At 37.1% G+C, this 23,639-nt stretch overlaps 2 pseudogenes; one reads left to right on the top strand and one right to left on the bottom strand.

Moving 5' to 3' along the window:
• Positions 1–524: 524 nt before the first annotated feature.
• Positions 525–2,273, top strand: LOC114506031 (annotated as a pseudogene).
• Positions 2,274–13,651: 11,378 nt separating this feature from the next.
• LOC118496897 lies at positions 13,652–14,872 on the bottom strand (annotated as a pseudogene).
• Positions 14,873–23,639: the final 8,767 nt, after the last annotated feature.

The following is a 23,639-nucleotide window of genomic DNA, read 5'->3' as shown; positions in this document are numbered from 1 at the left end:
TACAAACACAGTTATAAAACCACTATTATATTCAAGATGTAGAATAGTTCCATCACCCCCCAAATCAGACATCTTTTTAATTCTCAACATTTAATATGAGTAGAAAATCGAAGATTAGCAGACTTGAAAGAAACAGGAATAATGCAGATATCTTTAGGGATAATGGTTTACAATCATAAACAGATAATAGGATATATGATCAGAACATCAGAGAACCAAAAGACAACTATTAGAAATACAAAATATGATAGAAGAAATTAAAACCAATGAATGGGCATTTATTCCAGAGAAATGAAGACTCATGTTCTGTATATATACAAGCATTCATAGCAGCTTTATTATTAACAGCCCCCACACTGAAAACAACTGAAATGCCTTTTAATAGGTAACTGGTTAAACAAATGGTGGTACATCCACACCATGGAATATCATTCTGCAATAAAGATGGATGAACAGGAGTATCATAGAGTAGGAAGCTTTAGGAATCTGTCTCTCCACTAAAACAATTGAGCCAGTACCCTTTTCTCTGTGGGATCACCATGGCAGCTGGGGCTGTGGACACATATCCAGAATACTAGAGGGCCTTTAAGGCCCTCATTGCATTCAGGACAGTGTGGTTCAGGTCCACATGCTCTCCACAACACCCCACTTCTATTTGGCCAAATCAATCACACCTCTGAATTTCTCCACAAATTTCCTGCCAGCAAGATTCCAGTATTTGAAGATGACGATGGATTCTGTGTGTTCGAGAGCCATGTCATCACCTACTATGTGAACAATGAGGAGCTGTGGGGAAGTAGTGCAGAGGCAGCAGCCCAGGTGGTACAGAGGATAAGCTATGCTGACAACAACCTGGGTGCTCCTCACCTTGGGTATCATGCTCCACTACAAGCAGACCACAAAGAATGCAAAGGGTGAGGCTAGGTGAATTCTGTGGCTGCTGGATGCTCACCTAAAGACATGGACTTCTTTGGTGGATGAACATGTGACACTGGTGACATCACAATTTTCTGCACCATGTTGTGGCCCTATAAACATGCCCTGGAGCCTTCTTTCCACCAGGCCTTCCCTGATACCAACCATTGGTCCCTATCCTGTATTAACCAGCCCCAGTTCCATGCTGTCTTGGGGGAGGTGACACTCTGTGAGAAGATGGCTCAGTTAGATGCTAAAAAGTGTTTAGAGCCAGACTAAAAAGGACAGCCCATGGAAGGATAAAGGATCTTGAGAGGAGAAGCAGAAACCCCAGGCTGAGCAGAAACAGGAGAGAAAGGAAGCTAGCTGTTCATGCTCCTAAGGTGGAGATGGACAAATGTAAGCAGGTGCTGGCTGCTGAGTCAAAGGCCAAAAAGCCTTTGCTCACCTGCCCAAGATTACCTTTGTATTGGGCAAATTTAGGGGCAAGGACTCCAATGAGGACATACTCGTAGTGGTGCTGTCATGTTTTGGGGAGCACTTTGATAAGGATTGCTGGTCTCTGTGGTACTCTGAGTACTACTTCCTCAAAGAGCTCACCCAGACCATCATAAGCTGCAACCTCATCACTGGAATGTTCCAGTGATTGGACAAGCTGAGGAAGAATGCCTTTGCCAGTATCATCTTTGGAACCAACAATAGCAGTTCCAATTCTGGAGTCTGAGCCTTCCAAGGCCAGAAGCTTCCCATGAAGGTGGACTACGAGCCATACATGGCAGAAACTAGATCCAGGCAGTGAGGAGACCCAGACACCGGTTTGAAAGTACTTTTGCTGGGAGATGGAAGTCTAGGATGTGGGTAAAGACTTCAATTAGAGAAAGATCTTCAAGTGAACATCTCTTGCCATCACCTATCTGCTGCCTTCACCTGTCCTTCAGGGAGATTGAGGGTCATTAAAGGAAAGTGAACATTGAAAAAAATTGATCTGGCAAGAACATCTGAAAGAACTATTTTTGGAACTCTAGAGTCTAGTTGAACACTTGCAGCATCTTGTAAAGAATTTGAGAAAGAGGCTGAGAAATTTCAGTGAATTTCCATGTTTCTTGCGGAGGCTAACATCCTGCATCTCCAGCACCTAGACAAGGCAGCCATGGGGACAGTGGCCTGTGTTCATGGTGTGACTTACTGGTTCCAGACTGGACTATAGGACCTTGTCCTTTACACTTCGAGATTTTGTATTTTGACTGTTGCTCAGTGCTTTTGATTACAAAAGATGGTACAGAGTCTGATCATTCTTTCAAACTCCCATAGTCAGAAGCAGCTTTCCTGCCACAGGGGATTTAAAAAGACAGTTGTTTTTGCAAATTTATTTTATTTTTATATTTTTCTCTTTGACAGCCAGACATTAAAGGAAGTCTTTATTCAGTCACTAGCTGACCTCAGAGAATAGAAATTTCAGTGACCACCCTTGATAAGGAATACATATTTTTCAAAATAGTTTGGAAAGGTCACAAACAGATGGCTCTAACCTTCAACAGCAAAAAACAGAAATCCCAAGGAGTGGGAATATATGATTTCCATAGCTATCACATTACACAAAGCTCAAAATGTTCAGCTGTCAACAAAAATAACAAAGCATATGTATTGGTCTGGTAAGGCTGCTGAACTAAAGTACTGCCAAGTGGGTGGCTTGAACAACAGAAATTTATTGGCTCATAGTTCTGGTGCCTAGAAGTCTGATATTGAGGTTTTTGCAAGATTGGCTCATTCTAAGGATTATGACAGAGAATCTGTGTCATCTCTCTCCACTAGCTATTGGTGACAAACTTTAACATGCCTTGACCTGTAGATCTCTCTATTTGTGTGTCCGCATCCAAAATTTCCACTTATAGTGACATTTATAATGTTATGACATTTATAACAACAAATGTCATATTGGATTGGGGAACACTCTACCCCATATGACCTCATTTTCACTACATTTGCAATGACCTTATATATAAATAAACTCACATTATGGTGTTTGGACTTAAAATATGAATTTTGGAAGGACACAATTCCACCTACAACTTGAAGATAAGGTAATCAAAATTATGTAGAGAAATAGAAAGAATAATGAAGAAAAATTAACAGAACCTGAGGAACCTGTGGGATACCATTAAGAAAACCAACACAAAGAGTTCCAGTAGAACAGAGAAAGAGAAAGAAAAATATTTGAAAAAATAATGACCAAAAATTTCCAAAACTGATGAAAACCATGACAATGCACATCCAAGAAGCTCAATGAACTCCACATAAGATAAATTCTAAGTGATCACTAACACACATTATAATTGTCAAAAATCAAACACAGAAAGAATCTTGAAAGCAGCAACAGAGAGTCTACTCATTGTGTACAGGGAATTCTCTTTCTTTCACATTTTTTATTGTTGTTCAAGTACAGTTGTCTCCATTTTCCCCCTATTGCTTCCCCCAACCCCAGCCATACCCACTTCCCACCTTTGATCCTACTCCGCTTTGGTTTTGCCCATGTGTCCTTTATAGTTGTTCCTGAAAACCCTTTCCCCGTTTCCCCCATTGTCTCCTCTCACCTCCCCTCTGGTTACTGTCAGTTTGTTCTTTATTTCAGTGTCTCTGGTTATATGTTGCTTGTTTGTTTTGTTGATTAGGTTCCACTTATAAGTGAGATCATATGGTATTTGTCTTTCACCACCTGGCTTATTTCACTTAGCATAATGAACTCCAGATCCACCCATGCTGTTGCAAAGGGTAGGAGCTCCTTCTTTCTTTCTGCTGCATAGTATTCTTTCATAAATGCACCACAGTTTTTTTTAAGATTTTATTTATTTGTTTTTAGAGAACAGGGAAAGGGAAGGAGAAAGAGAGGGGGAGAAACATCAATGTGTGGTTGCCCCTTGCACGCCCCTTACAGGAGGCCTGGCTGGCAACCCAGGCATGTGCCTTGACTGGGAATCTACCTGGTGACCATTTGGTTCACAGGCCCATGCTCAATCCACTGAGCTACACCAGCCAAGGCTGTACAATAGTTTTTTTATCCATTCATTTACTGGTGGGCATTTAGGTTGCTTCCAGCACTTGGCTATTGTAAATTGTGCTGCTAAGAACATTGGGGTGCATAGGTTCTTTTGTTGGTGTGTGTTTCTGGGTTCCTAGGGTATAATCCCAGCAGTGGAATTGCTGGGTCAAAAGGCAGTTCCATATTGTGTTCTGAGGAAATTCCATACTGTTTTCCACAGTGACTATACCAGTCTGCATTCCTACCAACAGTGCACTAGGGTTTCCTTTTCTCCAAATCCTCTCCAACACTTGTTTCTTGAGTTGTTTATGATGGCCATTCTCATCAATGTGAAATGGTGTCTCATTGTGGTTTTAATTTGCATCTCTCTGATGGCTAGTGATGCTGAGCATCTTTTTATATGTGTCTGAGGCCTTCGTATGTCCTCCTTGGAGAAGTGTCTATTTAAATCTTTTGCCCATTTTTTAATTGGATTTTTTGTCTTCCTGGAGTAGACTTGTGTGAGTTCTTTATCTATTTTGGAGATAAAACCCTTGTCTGAGGTATCATTGCCAAATATGTTTTCCCATACAGTTGGTTCTCTTTTCATTTTAATGCCGTTTTCTTTAGCTGTGCAGAAGCTTTTTATTTTGATGATACCATTTGTTTATTCTTTCTTTTATGTCCCTTTCTCTAGGGACATAAAATCAGTAAAAATATTGTTGCATGGAATATCTGAGATTTTCCTGCCTATGTTCTCCTCTAGGACTTTTATAGTGTCACAACTTATATTTAAGTCTTTTATCCACCTTGAATTTATTTTTGTGTATGGTGGAAGTTGGTGATAGAGTCTCCTTTTTCTGCATGTAGCTGTCCAGATCTCCCAACACCATTTGTTGAGGAGGCTACTTTTACTGCATTTTATGCTCTGCCCCTTTCTCGAATGTTAATTGACCATAGATACTTGGGTTTATTTCTGGGCTCTCTATTCTGTTCCATTGCTCTATGTGTCTGTTCTTATGCCAGGTGTACAAGGAATTCTTAATAAGATTAACGGCTGATTTGTTGTGAGAAACCATGGAGTCCAGAAAGAAGTGGGATGACATATTTAAAGTTCTGAAAGAAAAAGCCCTAAACAAAGATGTCTATATCTGACAAAACTATTCTTTAAGAATGAAGAGAGGCCATGGCTGGGTAACTCAATTGTGTTATGTATTACACCAAGGCTTCGGATTCAATCCCCAGTGGACACATGCAAAAATCAACCAATGAATGCATAAATAAGTGGAACAACAAGTCAGTGTTTCTCTCTCTCTCCCCCCTCCTTCTCCCTTTCTTTCTTTTCCCCTTCTTCTCTCTCTAAAATCAGTAATAAAAAGTAAAGGGAAAAATAATACATTTACAAATTAACAAAAGCTGAGGGAGTTTTTTATCAGTAAATGTACCCTACAAAAAATGCTAAAGGGAGTTCTTTAGACAGAAATGAAAGGACACTAGATAGTAACTCAAAGGTATAATATGAAATAAGAACACTGGTAATGGTGACTACGTAGATATTAAAGTTAGTATGATTGTATTTTTGTTTATAAATCCTCTATTTTTATATACAAATTAAAAGACAAATGAGTAAAGCAGTAATTACAAATCTAAGTTAATGGGAACATAATATATAGAGATGTAATGTGTGGCAATAACAATATAAAGAAAGATGGACAAAGATATATAAAATCAGAGTGTTTGTACACAATTTTAGCTATTCATACAAGGTTTTTATATATGTAAGGTTTTAATTGTAACCCCCAAAGATAACCACTAAGGTAGTAACTAGAAAGTATACAGAGAAGGACAAAAGAAGGGAATTAAAATTGTACAATACAAGAAATCAACTAAATACAAAACAAGGAATAGAAGAATTGAGGAACAAATAACATGTATACATAAAGAAAGCAAAGGTTAAATGACAGAAGTCATTCCTTACAGTACTTACTTTAAATGTAAATGTATTAAACTCTCCAGTTAGTAGGCAGAGATTAACAGAATGTACTAAAAATGATCCATCTATATGCTGTCTACAAGAGAAACACATAAGGGTTGAAAGTAAAAGGATGAAAGAAGAGATTCCATAAAAATACCATAAGAGATCTGGATAGCTATATTAGTGTCAGACAAAATAGACTCTAAGTGAAAGGGTTACAAGAGACAATAAAGAACACTGTTAAATATTGATAAAAGTATCGACCCATCAAGAAGATATAATATAAAAATATATACACTTAACAACAGAACCCCAAATTAACAAAATTAAAAGAGAAAATAGATAATTCTACAATAATAGTTGGAGACTTCAATACACTACTATCAATAATAGATAGAACCAGATAGAAATAAGATCATTAAAGAAATGAAGCATTTGAATAACACTACCCACCAATTAGAGTTAACAGATACACAGAAAATTTCACCCCAAACAGTAGAGGAGACATTCTTCTCAAGTGTATATGGAATGTTTTACAGGATATATTAGGCCAGAAAACTAATACATTTTAAAAGATCCAAGTCATACAAAACATATTTTCTGACCACAATGGAATTAAGTTAGAAATAAATGAAGAAAGGTAAGCTGGAAAATTTACAAATATGTGGCTAAAACCCAACATCCTTAAAAAACCACTGGGTCAAAGAACAAAACACAACATACTAAACATAAAAACTGTAGTGAAAGCAAGGCTAAGAGGGAAATTTATATGTTTAAATGCCTAACTTCAAAATAAGAGCAAATAAAAAATTAATAATCTAACTATACAACTTAAAGAAATAGAACTTGCAGAACAAATCAAATACAAAGCTAACAGATAAAAGGAAATAATAAAGACTAGAACAAAGATAGATCAATAGAGAATAGAAAACTAATTTAGAAAATTGAGAAGAGGTACAATATAACAGTGGTGTAGAAGGACATTGAACTTACTCCCTCCCATGAGCAAACTCAATGGTACAGATTATATATATAATCTGACAACCTAGGGCTGAATAAACAGCTTAAAAACAACAAATAAGAGAAATAAATAGAAAATAAAAGGCTGGGAAAACCTTAAAAACCCTCTGGGAGCTGCAGAAACTCTCTGAGCAGGGAGAACCAAGGAACATCATGTTTATGTTTCCCCCCACCTGGATATGGGGGCAAGAGATATATTTGAGAGTTTTGGCCAACTTGCAAGATCACTGCAACATGTTCTCAGCTACATTGCCTGAAGTGTTGAAGCAAAGGGAGCTAGCAGGAACAGCAGGGCATTAGGACATGCCCCTGGCCTTCCTGACAAGAGTCATTCCAGCCTGACAAGCCAGTGGCCCCGGCATCATAATAGGTACCTGTCTGGTTCCAATAAGCTTCTGAAAACTATCCAGCACATAAAAGCTACAAAGTGCTTTCTTTTCCAGATAACCATTTTCTTTACAACAAACAAGAAAGAGACTGCATAAAGAAGGCTGGGGCACTGTGGAGGCTCTCTGGGGACTGCAAAGATTCTCCAGGGCCAAAAGTGCCAGTGAGCATCATTATTTACATCTCCCTTGATCTCCATAGGTTGGGTAGGGGCTTAACCCAAGTGCTCTACCCTACCTGCAAAATTACTACAATAGTTCCTAGACACATTACCCAAGCCTGTTTCGTTCCCCAAACGGGAGCAGGCAAGATAAATAGGGCATTACTACATACATCTGGCCTTCTCACTAGGAGCTGTTCTTGCTCATAAAGTCAGTTACTTGGATGCATTAAGCATTTGCTTGGCTTTTACCAGCCTTCCAAAACCACACAGCACATACAGCCTTTACAGAGGCCAATTCTACAGAAGTCCACTTTTTAAGACTGGAAGAGAAAGACAAGTTGTCTAATTCATATAAACAAACATAGGAAATCAAAGAAGAGGAAAAGGCAGAAGAATATCTTTCAAATAAAGGAACAAGAACAATCCCCAGAAAAAAATCCCTAAGGAAATGAAGATAAGTAATTTGCCTGATGAAAATTCAAAGAAATGGTCATGAGAATGCTCAACAAAATTGACAGTGGTATACAGAAACTTACAGTGTACTTCAACAAAGAGTTAGAAAGTATAATAAAGAACCAGGAAGACTTGAAAAATACAGTAAATGAAATAAAAATTACATCAGGAGAAATCAACAGCAGATTATCTAATACAACAGATTAGCAACCTAGAAGAGAGACTAGTATAAATCAACAAATCAGAACAGCAAAACAAACAAGGATAGTAAGGATAATTTGAGGGACCTCCAGGGTAATATCAATTGCTCAAGTCACTTTACAGGGATCTCAAAAGAAGAAAGAGAAAAAGGAATGGAAACTTTACCTAAAGAAATAATGCCTGAAAACTTTCCTAGCCTGGGAAAGGAAACAGATCTTTTTTTCCAGAAACCATAGAGAGCTCCAAATAAGAAGAACCCAAAGAGATCCACACCAAGACATATTGTAATCAAGATGACAAAAGTTAAAAAAAAAAAGAAAAACTTGAAGACAACAAGAGGAAAATAACAAGTTATATACAAAGGAAACCCCATAAATCTACTGATTTCTCAAATGCAACTTTACAGGCAAGAAGGGAGCTGCACAAGATCTATAAAATGCTGAATGAAAGAAACTACAATATAGGATAATTTACCCAGCAAGGTTATCATTCACTATTCTAGAAAAAATACAGTTTCCCAGACAAGGAAAAACTTAAGAGTTCATCACCATTAAAGTAGATTTACAAGAAATGTTAAAGAGCATCTTTAAGCAAAAAAGGAAAAGCCATGACCATAGATAAGAAAATACGAGAAAGGGGAAAATTGCACCAATAAAGCCAAATATTTAATATGTACAGCAAATAAAAACACTTAAAAAGCTATGACAAAGGTCAAAAGAAAAAAGTATCAACTCAACTAAAACTATAAGTAGTTAAGATATATACCACACAAAAATATCTAAAACATGAAATCAATAACAGAGTATAGAAGGGGAGTAAAAATGTAGTCCTTATAGAGCATATTCAAACTTAAATGCCTATCAGCTTAACATACACTGCTATCAGTATTAAATGATATACATAAACCTCATGGTAACCACACACAAAAAAAACCTACAAAAGATATACAAACAACAAATAAAAAAGAACCCAAGGAAAACACTAAAGAACAGCAGCAAACCAAAAGGGAAGAGATCAAGAGAAGAAACAGAAGAGAACTTTAAAAACAACCAATAAAAACTTAACAAAATGGCAATAAGTATATAGTTATTAATATTTACTTTAAATTGAAATGGATTAAATGCTCCAATAAAAGGACATTGAGTGGTTGAATGGATTAAAAACATGACCCATCTATATGCTTCTTACAAGAGACTTACTTGAATTAGAAAAACACACACAGACTGAAAGTGAACAGATGAAAAAAGATTTTTCATACAAATAGAAACAAAAAGAGAGCTGAAGTAGTACTGTTCTTATCAGACAAAAAGACTTAAAAAATGAAAAGTGTACAAAAAAGAACAAAAAGGATTTACATAAGTGGTCAGTTCAATAAGAGGATATAACAACTGTTAATATTTACACACCCAATAGCAATGCAAATTTAAAAAACCTGAATATATAAAATGATGATTAATGGACATAGAGGGAAAAATCCAAAGTAATATAGTAACACTAGGCAATTTTTGCCCTACTCACATCAATGACTAAGATCATCCAAACAGACAATTTAATTAAAAAAATAATGGCTTTAAATGTCACATAAGACTAGATGAACTTAATAGATATTTATAGAATAATTTCACCTAAAACTGCAGAATACACATATTTTTTTCAAGTGCACATAGGATATTCTCCAGGATAGATCACATTTTAGGCCACATAAGTTTCAATAAACTCAAGAAGATTAAAATCATGACAAGCATCTTTTCTCACCACAAGGACATAAAACTAGAAACCAATGACAGGAATTGGAAAAAACTAAAATATATGAAGATTAAACATCACTAAATAACCAATGAATCAAAGAGAAAATGAAACAGGAAATTAGAAAAGTATATCTGAAACATATAAAAATAAAAACACAACTTTTCAAAATTCATGGAATATAGCAAAAGTGCTTCTAAGAGGAAATTTTATAGCTATATAGGCCTATCTCAAGAAACAGAGTTCTGGCCAAGATGGAGGCACAGATAGAAACCCATCACTTCCTCACACAACCAAAAGGAGGATAACAACCAATCTAGAATCAATAAACAACCAGAAGTGCCAGAAAATCAGACTGCATGGAACTCCAACAATCAAGGAATTAAAGAACAAAACAAAAACAAAAAACAGTCAACCAGACCAACCAGACTGGTAAGACAGGTGGGCAGAGAGAACCCAGGGTGAGGTGGCAGACTGCACAGGTGAGGTTGGTGAGAGAAACTGCGGTGAGGTGGTAGACTGTGCCAGGTGGTCTGGGTGAACAGGAAACTGAGACTCAGAGCTGGCTGTGGACTATGGCGGGGGTTGCCACAGTGGAGAAACTGTCAGTCTCACACAAGTTTGTTGGAAAGTGGGCTAGACCCGAGCAGGGGAGCTTCATTGTTCCTCTCTGGTCCCTCCCCAACAGACAGTGCCACAGCACAGGAAGGATGGTTGCCCTGCCCTAGTGAATACCTAAAGCTCTGCCTCCTTACAACTTATCAGCTGTGCTGAGATAAGAAATATTGTCCAAATGAAAGAAAAGAGCAAAAAACTTCAGAAAGAGACCTAAGTGATGAGGAGATAGCCAACCTATACGATGGAGAGTTCAAAGCCCTGGTAATCAAAATGCTCACAGAACTGATTGAGCTTGGTTGCAAAATAAAAGAGCAAATGAAAGATGCCAAAAGGGAAATAAAGCAAAATATTCAGGGAACCAACAGTGACAGGAATGAAATCAGGACTCAAATAAATGATTTGAAACAATAAAAAGAAATAATCATCCAAACAGAACAGAATGAAGAAACAAGAATTCAAGAAAATAAAGAAAAATTAGGAACCTGTGGGACAACTTTAAACATTCCAATATCTAAATTATAGGGGTTCCAGAAGGAGAAGAACAACAGCAAGAAATTGAAAACTTATTTGAACAAATAATGAAGGAAAACTTCCCCAATCTGGCAAAGGAAATAGACTTCTAGGAAGTCCAAGAAGCCCAGAGAGTTCCAAAGAATTTGGACACAAAGGAGAACACACCAAAGCACATCATCATTAACTTACCTAAGATTAAAGATAAAGAGAGAATCTTAAAAGCAGCAAGAGAAAAGGAGAGAGTTACCTACAAAGGACTTCCCATAAGACTGTCAGCTGATTTCTCAAAAGAAACCTTGCAGGCAACAAGGGGCTGGAAAGAAGTATTTGACATCATGAAGGCAAGGACTTACATCCAAGATTACTCTATCCAGCAAAGCTATCATTTAGAATAGAAGGTCAGATAAAGTACTTCCCAGATAAGGTCAAGTTAAAGGAGTTCATCATCACCAAGCCCTTATTATATGAAATGTTAAAGGGATTTATCGAAGAAATTGAAGAAGATAAAAAAGCTATGGACAGTAAAATGACAACAAACTCACAACTATCAACAAATGAACCTAAAGGAAAAAATGAAAACAAACCTAAGCAAACAACTCAAACAGGAACAGAATTAGAGAAATGGACATCACATGGAGGGTTATCAGTGGGGAGTGGGAGGGGAGGAATGGCGGGGAAAGGTACAGGGAATAAGAAGCATAATTGGTAGGCATAAAATAGATGGGGAGTGGCCAAAATGGTGTAGGAAACAGAGAATTCAAAGAACTTACATGTACAATCCATGGACATGAACTAAGGGAGGGGGATGCTGGAGGGTTGGGGGGGTGCAAGGCAAAGGGGGGATAAGGGGGGGGATTGGGAAAACTGTAATAGCATAATCAATAAAATATACTTTTAAAAAAAGAAACAAAAAGATTCCAAAAGAGCCATGCTTGGAAAACTATAGAACTATAAGAAAGAAATAGAAGACGCAAATAAGTGGAAGCATGTACCATGTTCATGGATTGGAAGAATTAATACCATTAAAGTGCCCATATTACCCAGAGCATACTATAGATTCAATGCAATTCCTATTAAAATGCAAATGTCATATTTCACAGACCTAAAACAAATATTCCAAAATTTTATATGGAACCAAAAGAGACTCCAAATAATCTTAGCAATCTTAAGAAAGAGCAAAGTGGGAAGAATCACAATACCGGATATCAAACTATACTACAAAGCCACTGTAATCAAGAGATCCTGGTACTGGCACAAGAACAGGCATAAAGATAAATGGTACAGAATGGAGATGCCAGAAATCAACCCACACTTTTATGGCCAATTAATATTTGACAAAGGAGGCAAGAGCATATAACGGAGTAAAAACAGTCTCTTCAAAAAATGGTGTTGGGAAAATTGGACAAGCACATGCAAAAAATAAATAAATAAAACCAGACTATCAACTTATACCATACACAAGAATAAACTCAAAATGGATAAAAGACTGAAATTTAAGTCACAAAACCATAAAAATCTTACAAGAAAACACAGGCAGTAAAATCTCAGACATCTTGCATAGCAATATTTTTGCCGATATATCTCCTAGGGCAAGAAAAACAAAGGGAAAAATAAACAAATGGGACTACATCAAACTAAAAAGCTTCTGCATAGCAAAAAGAAACCATTAACTAAATGAAGAGGGAACTCACTGTATGTTAGCACATATTTGCCAATGATATATCTGATAAGGGATTAATTTCCAAAATATTGTATATAAAGAACTTACACAACTCAACACCAGAAAGACAAACCACCTAATTAAAAAAGAGCAAAGGACCTGAATAAACACCTCTCCAAAGAGGTCATACTAATGGCCAATAGACATATGAAAAATGCTCAATGTCACTAATCATCAGAGAGATGCAAATTAAAATCATAATGAAATATAATCTCGCACCTGCCAGCATGGCTACCATCAATAAATCAACAAACAGTGCTGGTGAGGATGTAAAGAAAAGGGAACCCTCTTGCACTGATGGTGGGAATGCAGATTGGTACAGCCACTGTGGAAAACAGTATGAAGCTTCCTCAAAAAGATTAAAAATGACTGCCATTTCAGCCAGCAATTCCACTTCTGGGAATATATCCTAAGAATCCCAAAACACCAATCAGAAAGAATATATGCACCCCTATGTTCAAAGTAGTGTTATTTACAATAGCCAAAATCTGGAAACAGCCCAAGGGCTCAAGAGTAGATGAGTGGATAAAAAAAAAGCTGTGGTACATTTACCCAATGGAATATTACATGCTATAAAAAAGAAGGAACTCTTACCTTTTGCAACAGCATGGATAAACCTAGAGAATATTATGCTAAGGAAAATAAGCTAGTCAAAAAAAGACCAATGCCATATGATCTCACTTACATGTTCTACCGAACAAAATAAAACCAGAAGCATGGATACATGGAACAGACAGACAGATCTCAGAGGGGAGGGTGGGGGGGGGATTGGAAGAAATATGTACATAGCCATGGACACAGACAACTATGTGGTGAAAGCCAAGGGGGCAGGAGCTGGGTGGTGGGGGATATAAAGGGAGAAATGGGGGACATCTGTAATAGTATCAACAATAAAAAAAGAAACAAGACATTTTTTTCCTTGATAACTCTAGGTCCTTTTTACAAATGGAGTTGACTGCTAAGAAGCCCCCTCTCTGATCTTTCCTTCCTATTCTTCCTCTCAACACATCCTTCCATGGCAAGTCACTAGGCCATTATGCAAGAGGAGTCTGGAGAGAGTAAAAAGGTGCAGTGTTTAGTTTAGAGTGTTCTGAAACAACCACTGAATCCTCTTGGCTTCAGTTGAGAATCTTCTGATGAAAGGGGTAAGACTGAACTCCAATCTTCAAGGTCCTCCATATCTATATCCTGGGTGTAGGGAGGAGGGCTTCTGTTTTCTTTTGTGATTTGGGCTGTGGTTCACTAGTCTTGATTGACTTTGCCTGGACTTCCATTCTCATAGCTGCCTTCTCTTTCTGCTGGAGGAGTTTTCTGCACTTGTTCCCAGACAGAGTAATATTGGTACATGCACTTGACACCTGCTTCTTGAGGTGGTGGTGTGTGATCAGCCCTTCTTCTATCACAGCTCCTAACACCTGCCTTTGCTTGAGCAGTTTCTTCTTCAGCTCTGTTCTGGTAGGTTGATCTTCCCTCCAGGACCACCCATAGCTGAGCAGCTTCCCAGTTCACAAGAAAAAATTCAAATGAATACACAGTCTAACACTACACCTAAAAGAACTAGAAAAACAAGAGAACAGAAAAATGGTATAGAAAATCAACAAAATGTAAAATTGACTATTAAAATGACCAGTAAGATTGGCAAACCTTTACCTAGATTGACTAAAAAAAGAGAGTAAAGACTAATTCAAATTACTAAAATCAGAAGTAGGGACATTACTGAATATACAGAAATAAAAAGGGTTATAAAAGAATACTATGAACAATTGTATAGCAACAAATTGGATAATTTGGATAAAATGAGAAGATCCCTGGAAACATACAACCTACTGAAAGTGAATCATGAAGAAATAGAAAATCTGAATAGACCCATAAATAGTAAGTACATTAATTTACTAATCAAAAAACTCCTAACCAGGGAAAGCCCCAAACCAGGTGGCTTCATTAGTAAGTTTTATCAAACATTTAAAGAGCTAATATCAATCCTTTTCAAGCTTTTTCCAAAAAGTGAAGATGAAGGAATGCTTTCCAACTAATTCTATGAGGTCAGCATTGCTCTGATACCAAAGTCAGGCAAAGAGACACAGCGAGAAAAGAAAAGCACATACCAATAACAATTATGAATATTGATACAAAAATCTTCAACAAAACAGTAGCAAAATGAATTCAACAGCATATTAAAAGAATTATACACCATGAACAACTGAGTTTTTATCTGGAATGTAAGGATGGTTCAAAATATGAGAGTCATGAATATAATAATACACTGCACTAATATAATGAAGGGGGAAAAATATAATCAACTTAGTTGATGGTGAAAAAAATCATTAGAAAACATTCAACCACCTTTCTCATAAAAGAACACTCAACAAACTAGGAATAGAAGAAAACTATCTCAACATCATAAAAGCCATACATGTACCAACACCCCACTGTCCCCAGTTAACATCCAACTCAATGGTTAAAGAATGAAAGCTTTTCTTCTAGGATCAGAAATCCGAGAAGATTTCTAGGTGCTGATTGATGCCTACCTTTGCCATTTCTATCCAAGATATTACTGGAAGTTCTGGTCTGAATAATTAGGCAAGAAAAAGAAAGAAAACATATCTATATTGGGAAGAAAGAAGTAGAACTATCTTTGTTCATATATATTATCTTAATTGTAGAAAATCCAAAAGATTATACACATACACCCATACACAAAACTAATAAATAGGAATGAATAAATGAGTTCAGCAAAATAGCAGGATATAGAATCAACACACAATGACAACTGTATAAAGGAAATTAAGAATACAACTCCATTTGCAATGCATGGACACAGACAACAATGTGGGGAAGGTTGGGGTTGTGGGAAACTGGGAGACATCTATAATAGTTTCAACAATAAAAATTAAATTAAAAGGAACACTTCTGAATTTAGTTAACCAAGCAGGTGAGAGTTAAACAATCAAAACTACAAAATGTTGCTGAAAGAAATCAAGGAACACATCAATATAAATTAAATGCATCCTGTGTTCATGATTGAAAGACTTAATGTTGTTGAAATATCAATACCACCCAAAACATCTACAGATTCGGTGCAATCTCTGGTAAAATCCCAACAACTATTTTTACAGAAATAGAAAATTCATCCTAAAGTTTGTATGGAATCTCAAGAGATTCTCAATAGCCAAAACAATCTAAAAAAGAAAACAGATCTGGAAATCTCATATTTTCTATTTTCAAAATTTATTACAAATCTTTAGTAATCGAAACAATGAAGTACTGACTCAGTACTAAACATATGGATCAATGTCAAAACAATGAAGTACTGACTCAGTACTAAACATATGGATCAATGTAAGAGAGCAGAGAGCCTAAAGATAAAACCTCACATATAAGGTCAAATGATTTTGACAAAACTGCCAAGACCATTTTAAATGGGGGAAAAATGATTTTGAGGAAAAAAACAATTTGTCAGGAAATGGTACCAGGAAAACTGGATATCCTCAGACAAATGAAGTTAGATCCTTGTTTAATACCATAATAATAATGAACTCAAATGGATCAAAGACCTAAATGTAAGAGCTAAAACTATAACTCTTTGAAGAAAAAACACAAGGTAAACGCATCACAAATATTGGATTTGGCACTGATTTCTTGGATATCACCAAAAGCACAGGTAACAAAAAAGAAAAATTGGACCTTATGAAAATGTAAAACTTTTGTGTGTCAAAGACACTACCTACAAAGTAAAAAGGAAACCATGGAATGGGAGAAATATTGGCAAATCACCTACCTGATAAGAGGTTAATATCCAGAATATATAGAGAACCTCTAAAACACAACAACATAAAAACTAACAAATGATTTAAAAATGAGCAAATAGACATTTATACAAATGTCTATATATTAATATATATTTTTCCAAAGGATATATACAAATCACCAGTAGACATATAGAAAAATGCTTGGCATCATTAATCATCCAGGAAATGCAAATCAAAACCACTATAAGGTGTGCCTTTATACTCACTAAAATAGTTATTATAAAAACAACCCAGACAAGAAGTATCGGTGAGGATGTGAAAAAACTGGAACCCATGTGCACAGTTGTAAGGGATGTGAAATGGTGCAGTACTGTGAAAAACAGTATGGTGGTTGGCTTTCAAATTAAAAACAGAATCATCATATGATCTAATTCCACTTCTGGGTATATACTCAGAATAATTGATAGCAGGGTCTCAAGGAGACATTTGTACACCCATGCTCATGGCAGTATTATTTACCATAACTAAATGGCAGAAGCAAAGTGTCCATTGTTGAATGAATTGATAAACAAACTGTGGTCTATACATACAATGAAATATTATTCAGCATTGAAAAGGAATGGAATTCTGACACATGCCACAAAATGGATGAACTTTGAGGACATTATGTTCAGTGAAATAAGGCAGCCACAAAAAGGCAAATACTCTATGATTCCATTTATATGAGGTCCCTAAAGTAATCAAATTCATAGAGACAGAACATAGAAGAGTGGTTATCACGGGCTTGGGTAAGGATGAATGGAGAGTTAGTGTTTAATGGGTATAGAGTTTCAGTTTTGCACAATGAAGAGCTCTGGAGAGGGATGGTGGTGATAGTTGCACAAAGATATCAATGTACTGAATTTTACACTTAAAATAGTTAAGATGGTAATTTCTATGTTATGAGGATTTTACCACACTTTTAAATTTTAAGAAAATGTTTATTGTTTTTTTTCCATTGCTATTTATTCCCCTTATACATATACCCCTTCCCCCAGCAATCCCCACACTATTGTCTATGTTCATGAATCCTTTTTAGTTTTTCCTCAATCCCTCCACCCCCTGATCGCTCACCTCCAGCTGTCATCCTGCTCTCCATTTATGAGTTTGTGTCCCCATTTTACTTGTTAGTTCAATTTGTTCATTAGATTACACATATGAATGAAATCATATGGTACTTGTTTCTCTCTGACTGGCTTATCTCACTTAGCATAGCTCCATCCATACTGTCTCAAAGGGTAAATTTTCTTCCTTTTTATGGCAGAATAGTATTCCATTGTATAATTGCCCCCATAGTTTTATTACTATACTCACTAAAGTGTCTATCTACTGATAGACACTTGGGCTGCATACTTATCATAGCAATTATAAATAATGCTATGGTGAACATAGGGATGTTTGTTTTTTTGAATTAGTGTTTTGGGTTCCTTTGGATATATTCCCAGAAGTGTCATAGCTGGGTGGAAAGGCAGGTCCATTTTTAAGTTTTTGAGGTATCTCCATACTGCTTCCCACAGTGGCTATACCAATCTGCATTCCCACCAACAGTGCAAAAGTGTTCCCCTGTTTCCACATCTTGGCCAGCACTGGTTGTTTGTTGATTTATTGATGATAGCCATTCTGACAAGTGGGGATGATATCTAATTGCAGTTTTAATTTGCATTTCTCTGATGATTAGTGACATTGAGCATCTTTTCATATGTCTTCTGGCCATCTGTATGACCTCTTTGGAGAAGTGTCTATTCAAGCCCTATGCCCATTTTTTAATTAGGTTGTTTTTTTGTTTTGTTTTGTTTTGTTTTGTTTAGTGTTGAGTTTTGTAAGTTCCTTATAAATTTTGGATATTGACTCCTTATTATACGTATTGGGGAATATGTTATTCCATTCTGCAGGCTGTCTTTTTATTTTATTGATGATTTCCTTTGCTGTGCAAAACCATTGTAGTTTGATGGTCTCCCATTTGTTTATTTTTTCTTTTGTTTTCCTTGCCTGAGGAGATATATCCAATAAAATATTGCTATGAGCAATGTCTGAGACTTTGTTGCCTATGTTTTCTACTATGATTTTTATGTTTTTGGGTCTAACATTTAAGTCTCTCATCTATTTTTAATTTATTCTTGTGTGTGGCTAATAAACATATTACTTAGCTTCTATGTCTTTGTGTGTTTTTCAGTGTTCTTGTGATTGACTTCTTGTTTCCTAGCATAGCACTCAGTGAAGATGCTTGATATGATTTCAATCTTTTAAAATTTATTGAGACTTCTTTTGTGTGCTAACATGTGGTCTATCTTAGAAAACATTCTACGTGCCCTTGAAAAATATGTATATTCTGTTGCTTTAGGATGGAATGCTCTGAAAATACCCACTAAATGAAGAAATCCATTTGATCTGGTATGTTGTTTAAGGCTGCTGTCTCCTTGTTGATTTTCTGCCTGGTGGATTTATCCATTGAAATCAAAGGGGTGTTAAAATCCTTGACTATGACTGCATTTCTGTCCATCTTTCCCTTTATGTCCCTTAAGATTTGCTTCACGTATTTAGGTGCTCCTGTCTTGGGTGTGTAAATATTTGCTAGGGTTGTATCCTCTTGTTGGACTGTTCCCTTTATCATTATGTAGTGCCCTTCTTGGTCTCTTACTATAGCCTTGGTTTTAAAGTCCATTTTGTTGAATATAAGCACTGCTACTCCAGCTTTTTTCCTCTTTCCATTTGCATGCAATATCTTTTTCATTCTCTTTACTTTTAGTCTGTTTGTATCTTTTGATCTGAGATGGATCTCTTGGAGGCAGCATTTGTATTAGGCTTGTTTTCTTATCCATTCAACTCCCCTATGTCTTTTGGTTGGAGCATTTAAGCCATTTACGTTTAAGGTGATTATTGATAGATACATATTTTATGCCATTTTATTGTTAGACTATTTTCCTCTGTGTTTTGTCTTTCTCTTTTTCTTCTTCTTAAAGCAAGCCCTTTAATATTTGTTGCACTACTGGTTTGGTGTTAACAAACTCCTTTAGCTTTTTATTGTTTGGGAAGCTCCTTATTTCTCCTTCAGTTATAAATGATAGCCTTGCTGGGGTAAAGTAGCCTTGGTTGTAGGTCCCTGTTTTTCATCACCTTGAATATTTCATGACCCTCCCTTTGGGCCTGAAATGTTTCTGTTAAGGAATCAGATGACAGTCTCATTGGTGCTCCCTTGTAAGTAACTACCTACATTTCACTGCACTTTTAGGTTTCACTCCTTCCCATTCACTCCTGTTTTGTTTTGTTTTGTTTTGTTTTTTTAGGTTTGGTTGTTGATAGTTTAAAGTTTGTTGTCATTTTACTGTCCATAGTTTTGATCTTCTTCTTTTTCTTCGATAAGTCCCTTTAATATTTCATATAATAAGGGCTTGGTGATGATGAACTCCTTTAACTTGACCTTATCTGGGAAGCACTTTATCTGCCCTTCCATTCTAAATGATAGCTTTGCTGGATAGAGTAATCTTGAATGTACGTCCTTGCCTTTCATGATATCAAATACTTCTTTCCAGTTCCTTGTTGCCTGCAAGGTTTCTTTTGAGAAATCAGCTGCTAGTCATATGAGAACTCCTTCACAGGTAACTGTCTCCTTTTCTCTTGCTGCTTTTAAGATTCTCTTCTTATCTTTAATCTTGGGTAATGTCATTATGATGGGCCTTGGTGAGTTCCTCCTTGGATCCGACTTCTTTGGGACTCTCTGGGCTTTCCTGAACTTCCTAGAAGTCTATTTCCTTTGCCAGATTGGGGACATTTTGCTTCATTATTTTTCAAATAAGTTCTCAGTTTCTTGCTCTTGTTCTTCCCCTTCTGGCACCCCTATGATTCAGATGTTGGAATGTTTAAAGTTGTCCTGGAAGTTCCTAAGCCTCTGTTCAGTTTTTTAAATTCTTGTTTCTTCATTCTGGTCCAGTTGGATGTTTAGTTCTTCTTTCTGGTCCACTCCATTGAGTCCTGCTTTCCTTCCTGTCACTATTGGTCCCCTGTACATTTTCTTTTATTTCACTTTTCATAGCCTTCACTTCTTCCACTATTTTATGATCATACTCAACCATTTTTGTGAGCATCCTGAATACCAGTGCTTTGAACTGTGCATCTGATTGGTTGGCTATCTCTTCATTGTTTAGTTGTATTTTTTCTGGAGTTATGATCTGTTCTTTCATTTGCCTCCCCCCCCCCTTTTTTTTCTGGTCTCGTTGTGCCTGTTACATAGTAAGGGGTGGAGCCTTAGGTATTAGTCAGGGTGGGGCAACTCACATGATGGCATTGTGATGCTGTATGTGTGGGAGGGGTCTGAGAGGGAACAATGCTGCTTGCTCAGCTCTCTGCCAGCTTTCAGCCATTTACTCTGCTACCCAAATTGGGCCCTTCTGGTACTAATTCCTGGATGGGTGAGTTTGTGTACATTCTAAGATCTTGTGGGTCTCTCCAATGGGAGTTTCTCCTGCCACCACAACCCTCACATGTTTTTTCAGTCAGAAATTTTGAGGCTTTATTTCACCACGCTGGAACCCTGGGTTGCACAGTCTGTCTTGCTCCCCAGTTGTTCCTCCTGGGTTATCTGCAGTGACTGTGGACTGTCCACTCCACCAGCTGCCACCTCTCCCAGTCCTCCACTACCTTGCCCACCCCAGCTCTCCAGCCATGACCTTGCCATGAGTCCTCTCCATTCAGCTCCCGGTCTCTGCTCCTCCTACCAGTCTGGATGAATGTTTCTTCTTTAGCTCCTTGGTTGTCTGACTTCCATGCAATTCAGTTTTCTGTCAGTTCTGGTTCTTTCTTCGTTTTAAAATTTGTTGTTGTCCTTCTTTTGGTTGTGCAAAGAGGCACAGTATATCTACCTATACCTCCATCTTGGCTAGAAGTCAAAGTTCCAAGCCTGGCTTTTATCAGAACCAGGCCCCAGGGGTGGACCCACTGAAGTCTCATGGAGCTCCCAGAGATGGGCCTTAGTTGTTAAACTAATCAATGATATATCCTCAAGCTGTAATAATCAGCTCAACTTAAGCTCCGAAGGTGGGGCAGAGTAATACCTGGGAGGGGCTATTGATTCCCTTCAGGCTGATGCCATTTGGAGAAAAGTTATGCCTAAGAAAGTTGGCTTCTTCAGTATGGGGAATGAACCAACACAAGGATCCTAGTGGCTGTTCCTTCAGTTCTCTCCCCAGAGCCTCCAGCCCTAGATTCTCTTCAAATGTCTCTAGTTCACTCTGCCCTCCCTCTGCCAGAGGCTAGGGTAAATGGCTGCAAATGAAATTTTGTGTGTTGGCCCTTTAAGAGGCTCTCTGTGTACCCAGCCATCTGTCCCTGGCAAAGAGAAACTCTGCTGTTTTTCTCAGTTGGATGTTATCTTGGTTACTTTTCTGGCTCTGGTGCAATAGTCTGGGGACCCCAGCTTGGCATTTAGACTGCAAACTTCTCAGGGGGATCCCTACTCTGGCTGCTGAAATATTCCCCCAGGACTTCAGCTGCTGCCCATGGGAGCCCAGCCAGCCCTCTTGCACATTCTCTGTACTCCCTATCAGTTTTACTGTGGTGAAGTGGTTCTTCCATCTGGCTGTGGTTATAAGACTTCTCTCTAGATAGTGTTCAGTTGGTTATTCAGGTTGATTTCTCTACAATTTAGTCGTAATTCCAGATTTGTCCGGGTAGGAGGTTAGTGTAGCTTCCATTTACTCCTCCACCATCTTGGATATCCTTACCACATTTTAAAAAATGCATTTCACTGTATATAATTATAGCTTAATAAAGTTGATTTTAAAAAAACAACAAAGTAAAGCCTACAACAAGATGGCTTCATTACTGAATTCTATCAACACTTAAGAAAAATTAATGCCAATCCTTCTCAAACTCTCCCAAAAAAACAAGAACACTGCTAACTTATTCTACAAGGCCAACATTACCCTGATATCAAAGCCAGACAAAGACACTACAAGAAAAGAAAACTACTGATAAATATCCCTTATAAATATAAATGCAAAAACTTCAACAAAATACTAGCAAACTAAATTCAACAGCATATTAAAAAGATTATATATCATGGCCAAGTAGAATTTACCCACAGAACTCAAAGGTGGCTCATAATAAGAAAATCAATCAATATAATATACAGTAGAATGAAAGAATAAAAACACATGCTCATTTCAATTGATGCAGAAAAGTCTTTTGACAAAAACTAAAACCCCATCATAATAAAACACTCTACTCCTCAACAGGATAAGGCCATATATGAAAAAACCTACAGATAGAGCCATACTAAATATCAAAGGGCAAAGAAGACTTTTTCTCTAATATAAGAAACAAGATAAAGATGCCTGTTTTGCCCAGTACTATTCAACATAGTATAGGACATTCTAGAGAGAATATTTAGGCAAGAAAAATAAATAAGAGGCATTTAAATTAGAAAGGAAGAAATAAAACTAGCTCTGTAAATAGGTGACATGATCTTACATATAGAACACCATAAAGAATCCACACACAAAAAACAAACTGTTAGTGCTAATAAACTAATTCATCAAAGTTGTAGGGTATGACAGAGAATGGCTTGAGGACATGTGACACAGGTAACATGCCATACCACCTCAGGTTCACCTCCTTTTTATTTCTTAACACCCTGAAATCTGGCATCTGTTCTTCCATAGAAACAGCTCCACATAAAACTAAACAGTCCTAAAACAGCAGTTATGACTTAGTCCTCACCTTGTTTAACCCATTGGTAGCACTAACATTGTAGACAACCCTATGCCACCTGAGATGTGGTCATCCTCTGGCTTTTGGGACACAAACACTTTTTCTTCTTTGTCCATGCCTCCATCTGGTTCTCGGGCTCATCTTTCTTTACTTAATCATGAAATTCCGGAGTATCTTAACACAGCCTGATGCCCTCTTATTGTCTCCTTCTACACTCTCTTCCATTCAGACGGCTGTCTTTAATTACTGTTGGTATACCAATGATGCCCAAACTACTATCTTAAGACCAGACCTCACCCATCTAATTTCAGACTCAGATGTATAATTGCCATTTAGATGTCTCAAAGGCATCTCAAACTCAACCTGACCAAGACTGAACTCATGGTCTCTCTCCAAGGCTTTATCCAGCCCCATCTAGA

Source organism: Phyllostomus discolor, chromosome 9 (genome assembly GCF_004126475.2).
Source record: "Phyllostomus discolor isolate MPI-MPIP mPhyDis1 chromosome 9, mPhyDis1.pri.v3, whole genome shotgun sequence".
NCBI lineage: Eukaryota > Metazoa > Chordata > Mammalia > Chiroptera > Phyllostomidae > Phyllostomus > Phyllostomus discolor.
This window is presented reverse-complemented; position numbering and strand designations above follow the sequence as displayed.